The sequence below is a fragment of the Crocuta crocuta genome, unplaced genomic scaffold (genome assembly GCF_008692635.1).
Source record: "Crocuta crocuta isolate KB4526 unplaced genomic scaffold, BGI_CrCroc_1.0 scaffold64, whole genome shotgun sequence".
Classification (NCBI taxonomy): Eukaryota; Metazoa; Chordata; class Mammalia; order Carnivora; family Hyaenidae; genus Crocuta; species Crocuta crocuta.
The window spans coordinates 8,475,883-8,486,739 of record NW_027530640.1 but is presented as its reverse complement, the minus strand read 5'-3'; the positions used below and the strand labels follow the sequence as shown (position 1 = coordinate 8,486,739).

General features: G+C 45.4%; 1 non-coding gene across 1 annotated transcript; it reads left to right on the top strand.

Moving 5' to 3' along the window:
- Positions 1-10,454: 10,454 nt before the first annotated feature.
- Positions 10,455-10,532, top strand: TRNAR-UCG (transfer RNA arginine (anticodon UCG)). Its single transcript has one exon. It is a non-coding gene; the product is annotated as a tRNA-Arg (tRNA).
- The last annotated feature ends 325 nt before the right edge of the window (positions 10,533-10,857 follow it).

Genomic DNA, 10,857 nt, shown 5'->3' with positions numbered 1-10,857 from the left:
AGGAAGCCTGCTCTGCAGTAACACACACACACACACACACACACACACACACACATATGCACACACATATTCATGCATGGGCTGGAACCCTCTGGACATTTTCCCAAAGTTCTTCTTAAAACTGAACCTTGTTTTCCCCCCTGATAGGACAAAGCTTTGGCCTGAATGCCCAATGTTCTCCCATCAAAAAGCCACCGTTCCCCAGAAACACATGTCAAAGTCTAGAAGCCAGTTACCAGTAAAGCCGAGAACAACCAACTCTGACATTTAAGCAGAGCTCATGTGCCCATGAATGTTTACAGGAAGACGTGAAAGAAATCCCACTTTGCAGAGAAACAGCTGGGTATTTTGAAGCTTTGTTTATACTCAAGCATCTGCGTCAGGAATCTGACACGTTAAATAAACTCATTACCACCCACCTTATCCAAGCTTTCATCAGAGAAAGGAAAAGGAACAATGAAGGCAGGTAGGCCCTGGCTGCCCAAGTTCAGTCCCACAATTCCAAGTAGTCTCATCCCAATTTTTTTGAGGTTTCCTGTATAAAGGTCCAGCCTTGGCTTTAGGGTCTGCCATCGGCCTTTGGAGACCTGGAGGCTGTGTCCAAACCCATAGGAGACGCAGCAGTTAGAACTCATGGGCTGGGGTGGCCTCTCTGCTCATACAAAGTCATTATTGGGGCCTGGGAAGATCCACCCTCTCAGCAGCCGGGGGAGTGTTACTGAACCAGACATATGTCCAGAGTTTGCCAGCCTTTGCCCTCCACCAGGATGTAAAGGCTGACCCCATATAACGCTGAGGGTCCCGGGCCAGGCAGCTCTCCCAGCCATCATGGGCATGACGGGGAGTCTGGGGAGGTTGGTCTCCCATATTCTTGCCTCCTCTTCAATGGCCTTCTTCCCCTATTCTACCTGGGGGCACCCCAAAAGGTCTTAAAATGCCTGTCTGCCATCAGGCATCTTAGGATCAGATGCACACTGACAGGGAACTCAACCCTGAGCCCTAGAGATAGAAGGGATGCATGGAACATATCAGGGCTCCCATTCTGCCTGGAGGGCCTCATCATGTCCCACTGAATCTTAGGGTGAACAGCCGCTTAAGCTGACTAAGAAGGACTCTGACCAACGAGAAAGCAGATACTGACCTAGAAATGAGTTTACTTCTCAGTAGGGGATTGTGGTCTCTTCGGTCCCATAATGAGGCCCTATATGCCTCATTTCCTACTGTCCCTGCCACATTCCCCTCATCTGGCTCTCATGGAACCTTAATCTTCTTGACACACAGCTTGGGTCTTCTCAAGGCTGGGAGCCCATGTGCCTTTGTCCATGACACTTTCCTCCTCCCATTAGGCTCTTCCCAACCTGGAAAACCCTCACCTTCAAGGACAGGTCAACCACCACTTCTGGTCTCACCCTCACCTACCCAGGCTCCTCCTTTACCAAAATTGGGATGACTCCTCCTTCCTCTAATGCCCCATGGCTGCTTTAGCCCTTGTCTTAAATAAAGACAGTGAGGATCTTTGAGAAGATGGCTCCTCACCCCCAGTGGACAGAGAACTCAACAGGGACAGTGTTCAGGAATGTGTCACCAGCCCTTGGCCAGGCACACTTAAGATTCCACAACTCAGTTCATAGAAAGAGAAGCCATGTCACTTAATCACATCAGCCACACTTCCCTACCTGTTTTGGGTGGACAATTCTATTCCATATTTCTGACCTGCTGGCCACAGACATAAAAAGAACAGAAATTTCCTCCCTGATCTGATCCAGCCAAGAAAATTTAATCCAACCATAGCAGCCAAAAATGCATTCTGTGTTTTCCATGTACCTATGGACTCAAACAAGCTTTAAACAAGCACCAAGTTGGCAACTTCTGATAAAGCCTCCCCTAGGTTTGGTCAAATGTAAAGGATCCACTGCCTTGACACTATTTATTTAAGACCACCCATAAAATAAGATGAACCAGAAGGACCTATCCCCTTGACAAGAGACGGCAAAGAATTCTAGTTCCCCCATTTCTCCAATGCTCATCCACACCACGGCCACGATTTTTGCCACCAACCATTTACCATCTAGATTATTAATTTTATAGTTTTCTTCATCTTAACATTAAAATGACTCTCTTCGATTTAAACTTGGCTTTTCTCATTCAATGCAGGCATTTTATTTTTCCCTAATATCTAGTAAACCAAACACAAAACGACTAACATTTCCCAAAGTCTGTGCACAACATAAAACCTTTTTTCTCCCACTCAGGTCAAGCATGGCCCACTTGGGGGTGGACTCTGTTAGCTATGCCTGCCTTTTGACACTGCAGATGGAAATGTCCACACTTCTGCACCCCTTGATCAGGGACGGGGCCCAATGACTCCAGTGCCTGGCTCCCGGGCACTCAGGGTGACTCAGTGGCCCTGCTCAGCGGCTCCCGGGGGCCCAGTTAAGGAGGTTACTGAGAATAGAGTCTGCAAACAGTACAAGGGGGAAGGCGGAGGGCAAAGCCAGGCTTTGCCCTCATTTCTGGGAATAACCACACCCACTCAGGCTCCCACCCACTTGCTTTACATTCTCTGAGTAGCTCAGACAGACAAGGGAACCAGAGAGAAGCCTGTCATCACAAAGACCTAAGAACCACAGGCCCCGCTGCAGGTTGGGGTTGGAGAGCCTTGTCACCTCCTCACAAGGTGCCCAGGGGCAGAGGCCACAAAAACAGCAGCGTCAGTGATAATGATGACAACCTGCTGTCCCTGGAGCCTCGCTGCACATGCGCCAGGCACATTTTATAAGCACTTGGCACTGCATACCACCTGCCGCATATCTGGGGGAAGACAGAAAGGCCCAAATCATTGTGACTGTGATTTACAGAGCACCTCCCTCTGTGTAGGGCTGAGATACATGCTCTACATACCTTTACTTACTTAAGCTTCACATGGCCCCTTAGAGAACTTGTTACCAATGGGGAACTTAAAGGAGGGGCTGAGGTCGACCACTGAAGTGAAGGGAGAGGCCAAGGTCAGACAGCACCTTTTTTGAGTTCCCATGGCAGGAGTCCATACCCAGTGTAAAGGCCTTTGATGCCCATGACCTTCTGCTGCTTGTCCAAACCTACCTGAGACCAGCCTTCCAGGCATCTGGTGTCCGCGGGTGACACTTTCATCCATGTTGGGGTAGCCAACAGACACTGCACCCTCCCGGGCCTTGAGCGGCATACCAGTAAGGAAACGCTGGTCTTCAGGATCCCCATCCGTTGCTCTGGGCCAGCAAGCAGCCAAGGTCCTGGGGCTAGCCTGGGTGCTAGATGGGAGTAAGAGGAGAGAAAGCTCAGCCAGAGAACTGTACTGGCAACCGCGGGGTTTCCCAAGAGCAAACTCGTTATACCAGAGATCTTCTCCCTTCCAAGGAGCAGAGTCCAAAGGGGAACTAGCCATATATCATATGCCCTTGCCCAAGTGGCATGTTCGGATGCACTGATATGCTGCTGGGAGCCCTCAGGGATGCAGGCCTCGTTTGTGCCTGTTCAGGGTAGTCTGCAGGATGGGGGTTCCTCAGAGGGGGTCCGGCCGCTCTGAGCAGCTGCAGCACCCTGCAAGGCCCCGCACACTCTGCCCACAGCCTGCCTGTCTACCTTCGCGCCTCACTGCCCCTCCCAAAGCACCAGATTCTGATGGATCCACTCTGCCTCAGTGATCCATTACTGAACGCAGGATCAGAGTCTTTTTATCATTAACTTCTTAAAATACAACTCATGTTCAAAGTCTCTCGGACAGTCTCATCTGTTCTATGAGGTTACAACTAATATTTTTCTCATTAACAAATACATGTGCGTTGTACAAAACTGGGAAATCTGAAAAGTATAAAGAACACACAAATTGCTAAAATCCAACCACCCCGACATAAGGACTGTTAACATGTTGGTATATTTTCTTTCCATCTTTTATCTATGTTTGTGATTATTTTTAATAAAAAAAAAAAAAAGAAGGAATCATGCTATATATCGCTTGTATCCTGGTGTTTTCATTTACTACATAGCACGCATTTTCTCAGGTAATTTAATGACAGGATTGTTCAAAAACATGATTCCTAATGACCACAAAACATTCATCTTAAGGATGGCCCATGATTTAGTTAACTGTTACCATATTGTTGGACATGTCAGCTGTTTCCAATTTTTTCCTATTAAAATAATGCCATGACAAATACCTGCATATCTAAGTCTGTGTATGAATCTCTGATTCTTCCCCAAGGTGAAATCATAGAAGATGAAAACCTTGGCCCCCAGGTATAGGTATTTTTCGGGCTTTGCCTACAAGGTATTTCAGAAAGCTGGTTTAGGGGCGCCTGGGTGGCTTAGTCGGTTAAGCGTCCGACTTTTGCTTAGGTCATGATCTCGCAGTTTGTGGGTTCGAGCCCCGCGTCGGGCTCTGTGCTGACTGCCAGCTCAGAGCCTGGAGCCTGTTTCAGAGTCTGTGTCTCCCTCTCTCTCTGACCCTCCCCTGCTCACGCTGTCTCTCTCTCTCCTAGAAATAAATAAAAAAATATTAAAAAAAAAAAAAAGAAAGAAAGCTGGTTTAGCATGCCTACCCACACCTAAAGGTCAAAATGCCCACTTCACGGTATCCTTAGCATCACTGGATCTTCTCATCTTTAAAGTACTTTCCCTACTAAAATATGAGAAATGCTATGTTGTTTTAATGTGCATCCTTTGAGTGTTAGTGAAGTCTGGCACTTTTCCATATACTTATTGGCCTTTTCCCTTCTTCTTTTGTGGTTTGATTATTCACATCCTTTGCCCTTCTTACTTTTACGTATTCATATTTTTCTTACTGAACTGTAAAAGATCTTTTTTTGAAAATATGGAAGATAATGTAAATATTGCCTCATACTGTCTTCTGGCTTTAGATGACAATGTTGACATTTATCCCAGTAATTCATCTGGAATGTATTTTGATATGTAGGTTATGACAGCAGTTCCTACATTTTAATACGTAGTACAGCCTAAAGCTTAAAGATCTGCATTTTAAGAGTGTTCCAGGGAATTCTGATGGCTGCAGCCACACTCTGTAGAAAGATGGTACAGAGCGAGAGGCTAACTTTTTTTGGTAATGGGACTATTGCCCCAGCTTATTTATTGAATAACACTTCCTTACCAATTGCTGTGAAATGACATGATACATTACATTCCTCTAACCACTTGGGTCTACATCTTTTAGATTTTTGATATTCCCACAAACTGAAAGCTTAAGTTAGGAGAATTAGTATAAAAACAATAGTTCATATTTATTCACTTTTTTAGAGACAGAGTATGACTGGGGGAGGACCCGGGGGGGGGGGGGGTGGAGACACTGAATCTGAAATAGGCTCCAAGCTCTGAGCTGTCAGCACAGAGCCCAACACAGGGCTCGAACTCAGGAACAGCAAGATCATGACCTGAGCTGATGTGGGACGCTTTACCAACTGAGCCACCCAGGCACCCCTAGCTCATATTTAATGAGCCATTCCTATGTAGTAGGCACTGCCCTACTCTTGCCACATAACAATTCATAATGATCTTATACGGCAATTATCATTATTGATGAGAAAACTTAGGCCCAGAAATATTTAGTAATTTGGCCAGGATTACACATTCAGTAAGTAGTAAAGCTGACACTTGGATCAGGGTGATTTAACTGTAACACTGCTCCACCTCGTTTTCATGAAGCATTGTCTCACATACCTCAAAAGTTCCAGGTCTTCCAATTCATAAACATGATACACTTTTCTATCGATTCACTCCATTCCTCTGAATTCGATACATTTCTTTTTTTTTTTATTTTTTATTTTTTCTGAGAGCGAGAGAGAGACAGTGTGAGCAGGGGAAGGCCAGAGAGAGAGGGAGACACAGAATCCAAAGCAGGCTCCAGGCTCTGAGCTAGCCGTCAGCACCGAGCCCGACGTGGGGCTCGAACCCACGAACCGTGAGATCATGACTTGAGCCGAAGTCATGGCTTAACTGACTGAGCCACCCAGGCGCCCCTGAATTCAATATATTTCTTATTCATTCCTAGATATTTTATATGCTTAAATAACTAAAATAAGATCTTTTGTATTAATTGTATTTATATACTTAAATAACTAAAATAAGATCTTTTGTATTAACAAGCTAGCTATTGTTAATACGTGGGAAAACCATAGCATATAAAGTATTTATGTATCCTGGCCACCTAACTACACTCTTATTAATGCTAATAATATTTCTATCAGTGCTCTTAAATTTTCTTGGAAGGTAATTTTATAATTTCAAATTAATGATCACTTTCTTTCTTCTTTTCAATAGCTATATCTTTTGTTTTCTAGTCCCATGGCTTTTTGCTTAGAGTGACATTAAATATCAGGTGGGAGGGATCATTCTTACTCTATTGCTGATTTTAATGGGAATGTCTTTTGTTCCCTATTCTCTACAAAGGTGGATATTAGTTTAGACAAATATTCTTTATCCTGTTAAATATTCTTTGTATCATAGCATTTTAAAATTTATTTTTTAATGTTTATTTACTTTTGAAAGAAAGAGTGCAAGCAGGAGATGTGGGGGTGGGGTGGGGGAGTGGGCAGAGAGAGAGGGAGACACAGAATCCAAAGCAGGCTCCAGGCTCTGAGCTGTCAGCACAAAGCCTGACACGGGGCTGGAACTCACAGAACGTGAAATCATGACCTGAGCTGAAGTCAGACACATAACTGACTGAGCCACCAACGTGCCCTCATAGAATTTTTAAATGTTAATTATTTCTGGGGCACCTGGGTGGCCCAGTCAGTTAAGTGCCAACTCTTGATATCAGCTCAGGCCATGATCTTGCAGCTAGGAGATTGAGCCCTGAGTAGGGCTCCATGCTGGGTGTAGAGCCTGCTTGGGATTCTCTCTCTCCCTCTCCCTCTCTCTCGCTCCCTCTCCCTCTTTTTCTGCCCCTCCCCCATTCATGCTTCCTCTCTCTCTCTCAAAAATAAATAAATATTTTTATGTGAATTATTTCCAATAAAAGTCTTTTTAAAATGTATTGACTTTTGTCTTCTTTAAACAAAAGATTCAAAATATAACTTTCCTCAAAGATTCAGAATCACTGGCTGCATATCCATTACTATAATGCTTTAGGTCACATAGAACTTTCTTGACGCTGTATGACTATATCCCCTGAACACTAGATTTCTTGAAATCAGGGCTCTGCTTTTTATGTTTCTTTTCTGTGCCATTAAGTTGTCATTTCCTGCTGATGTCAAGGCATGTGTCTCTAACTATTCCCTTTTACCCTAAGTTTTTCTAGATGTCTAAATTAGAAAACTCTACTTCTTAAAGTTACATATAAAATGAGAACAAATGCTGAGAAAGCACTTTCTTTACGAGTGAGTATGATCACAAAGAATCCTTAAGCCATTTTGGCTATGATTAAACTTCTCCCTGTATCCAGCTCTGCTCTGGGGGAGAGAGGCCTCCAGGTAGCTGAAGCATTTATTACCCCTACAGGTAAGGAAGTAAATATAAGCATGCTTTAAAAACTTCAATAACAGGGGCACCTGGGTGGCTCAGTTGGCTAAGCATCTGACTTCGGCTCAGGTCATGATCTCTCAGTTTGTGAGTTCGAGCCCCACATCAGGCTCTGTGCTGACAGCTCAGAGCCTGGAGCCTGCTTGGGATTCGATGTCTCTCGCCCCTCTCTCTCTGTCTCTAAAAGATAAATAAACATTAAGAAATTTAAAAAGAAAAGAACTTCAGTAACAAAACAGGAGGAAAGCACATAGTAAAACAGAAAATTCATTAAACACCTCATTCTACAATCATTCAGGAGGCTTTCTATAAAGTTATTAGAAGATTTCATCCCAATCCATGATGAAAATTAGTGATGTCAGTAGCCTTCCTACTTTGGAAAGAGCGTGAAGGAGGAATGATAAATAACCTACAGGGGCAAGTGAATCTTGTCATATTTATCTTCCATGCTTATTGAAGTAATGACACGGCAGGAGGCTTTATGTAAGCTAGCAACTCTGGGGGTATATAATCCTGTAAGAGAAATGAATGCGCCCACAAATGATTACAGTAAGAGTCATTGCCTGTGTGAGGGCTGGGGCTGCAATTTTCAGGCTCAAAGAAACACAGTCACTTGAGGCAGGAATATCAGAGAGGGGAAATGGACACCCCTGTCACATGCCATGAGAAAACAACCATGGAACTAGGTCTGAGCCTGTGGGAATGGATGCCCGGGGTCGGTCACGCCCCTCTCCAGGGCTCTCCAGGCCACAGCTGGCGCAGGCCCACCCTCAGTCCCAAACCTGGCTTATTTTCCCAACACCTGGAAGATTCCACATATCCTCCTTGTATACCAGTCTTACTTTTGTTGCCAAATGGCCTACAAATATTTCCTTTAAGTAAGCACACAAATTTTAAACAACTGAGCTTTTGCATTGAAATGCAATACATGCATGTGGCTCAAGAAAGAAAGAATTAAACAGTACAAGTAACTATGCAGTTACAAATGAGTGTCCCTTTTATCCCACTCCCCCAGACTCCCTTCCCAGGCACAACCACCAATTTTTAGTGTAGCCTTCTAGAGATTTCTGCAAATGTATAAGCACATGTGACTAAGCACATGTATAAACACACACGTATAAGCACACATCCCTTTTAAACAGATGATACTAAGTTAGGCACCTTGTTCTGCATCTTGCTTTTTCTAAGTGGTAATCCATCTTGGAGATGGGGTTAAGCCTTAACCTAACGGGCTCAGACTCCCTCCCATGATCCTTGTAAGGAAAGATCATCTGTAAACCATGTGCAGGAATGGAGAGGGGACTCACCGCGTGTCCCTCTGTCAGAACACAATTCTGCAAATCTGCACAGCAAATCTGCTCGTGTTCAGGTCTCAGCCGGAAGGTCACCCTCAGCGATGTGTCTTCTTGGGTCACCTTTTCTATGGAATACCTGCTTTCTCATCCAGGAATATTCTTCCCCCAGAATCCTGTATGTTTTCTTCATACCATTTAGCAGAGTATCCAGCTACTTTCTTTGCCATTTACTGGCTCACCATGTGTCTCTTCCCATGAAACAGCACCTCCATGAGTGCCAAGGCCATGACTGTCTCGATCACTGCTATGTTCCTATGTCCACCACACACTGCCCATGACAGGTGCTCTGTGCATACAGGATATGAAAATAAGTGTCATAACTGTACAAAGCCCCTTTATTTCCTGAGTGAAGGATAGATGAGGCAGTATGAGATCATGGAGACAAGAATGAACCCCAATTTATTGATGGAAAAACAGGTTTGGGAAGAAAGCACAACTTGTCTAAAGCCACATGGTGATTGGCGCCAAAATTACAACCCACACATCGTGATTCAAGACCCATACCTTTTCCACCTCTAGAAAATGCCAAGTTGTACTGATTGAATCTCAGCTTCCAAAATGCCAGTCCTCATTTTCAAGTTGGACCTTAACTCTGCAAATGTCCACAGATAACGGGCCAAAACTTCTCACACTCCTTCCTCCAATTAAGATCTAAGGATGTGTCCCAGGCCACCCCAGGAAGCAGCTAGTCCCTCACCAGACACAAACTGTCCTCCTCACATTTGACAGCTGTCAGGGATTTGGGGCTCCAGGAAGAACCCAGTAATTTCCGCTCACGCTTGCATGGCCAGCCTGGAGGGAAGAGGACAGGACATCGTCCACCTCCCCCCGAGCCCACCCGTTTCCATCCATCAGTTTGCTGCCTACCACGGAGCAATCCCGTACTGCACCCCCCGGTCATTACAGGCCTGCGTGCTTCGGCATGCGCCCCCTAGCTGCACAGCCCTGGCCGGAGAGGCAAGAACAGGTACGTGGCCCCGCATGGAAATGTGCTCTTCCTCAAACCGGATGGGCTTTCTGGGAGCCACCTCGTTAGCTGGCCCATTGGCAGGCATTGCAGGCCAACCGCAGAGCTCTCCCGTGTGGTGAGAAAAGGGCCCTAGGAGCAGCTGGCTCCCCTGGGACTTGAATCAAGCATTCGATCTTCATGGCCAGTCCTGGTGAGACCCTGACCACCATCATTAGATGAACAACAAGACTTTGCCACTGGGGCAGACTTTAGTGTTTTGTTGACCTACATCCTCTATAAAGAGACCATAAGAGCTTCCAAGCCAAAACAGTCTTAAAAATAAAAAGAGTACCCTTAATACTTATGCCAGGATTTCAGACATGAACCAGGAATGTCCCAGGCAAAGCTGGAATATATCACCCTAACTACGGCAACAGTCTGCTATTCCTAACGGCCCCAAACACATCTCTGAGCTTGGCTCATCTTCCAAAGGACTCCCCCAGCTGCACATCCTCCCCTGCCTGGCATTTATAAAACTATTCCCAAGCATTTTCACATCCATATAACACTCTTGTGAACCATAAAAACAAGCATAATCTCCCCCTTAAAAACAAAGATATTTTAAAAAGGAGGGAGGGCATCATGCCTGGGTGGCTCAGTTGGTTGAGCATCTGACTTCGGCTCAGGTCATGAGGTCGTGGGTTCAAACCCCACATCAGGCTCTGTGCTGACCACTCAGAGCCTGGAGCCTGCTTCAGAGTCTGTGTCACCCCTCTCTGCCCCTCTCCCACTCATGCTCTGTCTCGCTGTCTCTCAAAAATAAATAAATGTTAAAAAAAATAATAGGGGCGCCTGGGTGGCTTAGGCGGTTAAGCGTCTGACTTTCGCTTAGGTCATGATCTCGCGGTTCGTGGGTTCAGGCCCCGCGTCGGGCTCTGTGCTGACTGCCAGCTCAGAGCCTGGAGCCTGTTTCAGTCTGTGACTACCTCTCTCTCTCTCCCTCCCCTGCTCACGCTGTCTCTCTCTCTCCTAAAAATAAATAAAACA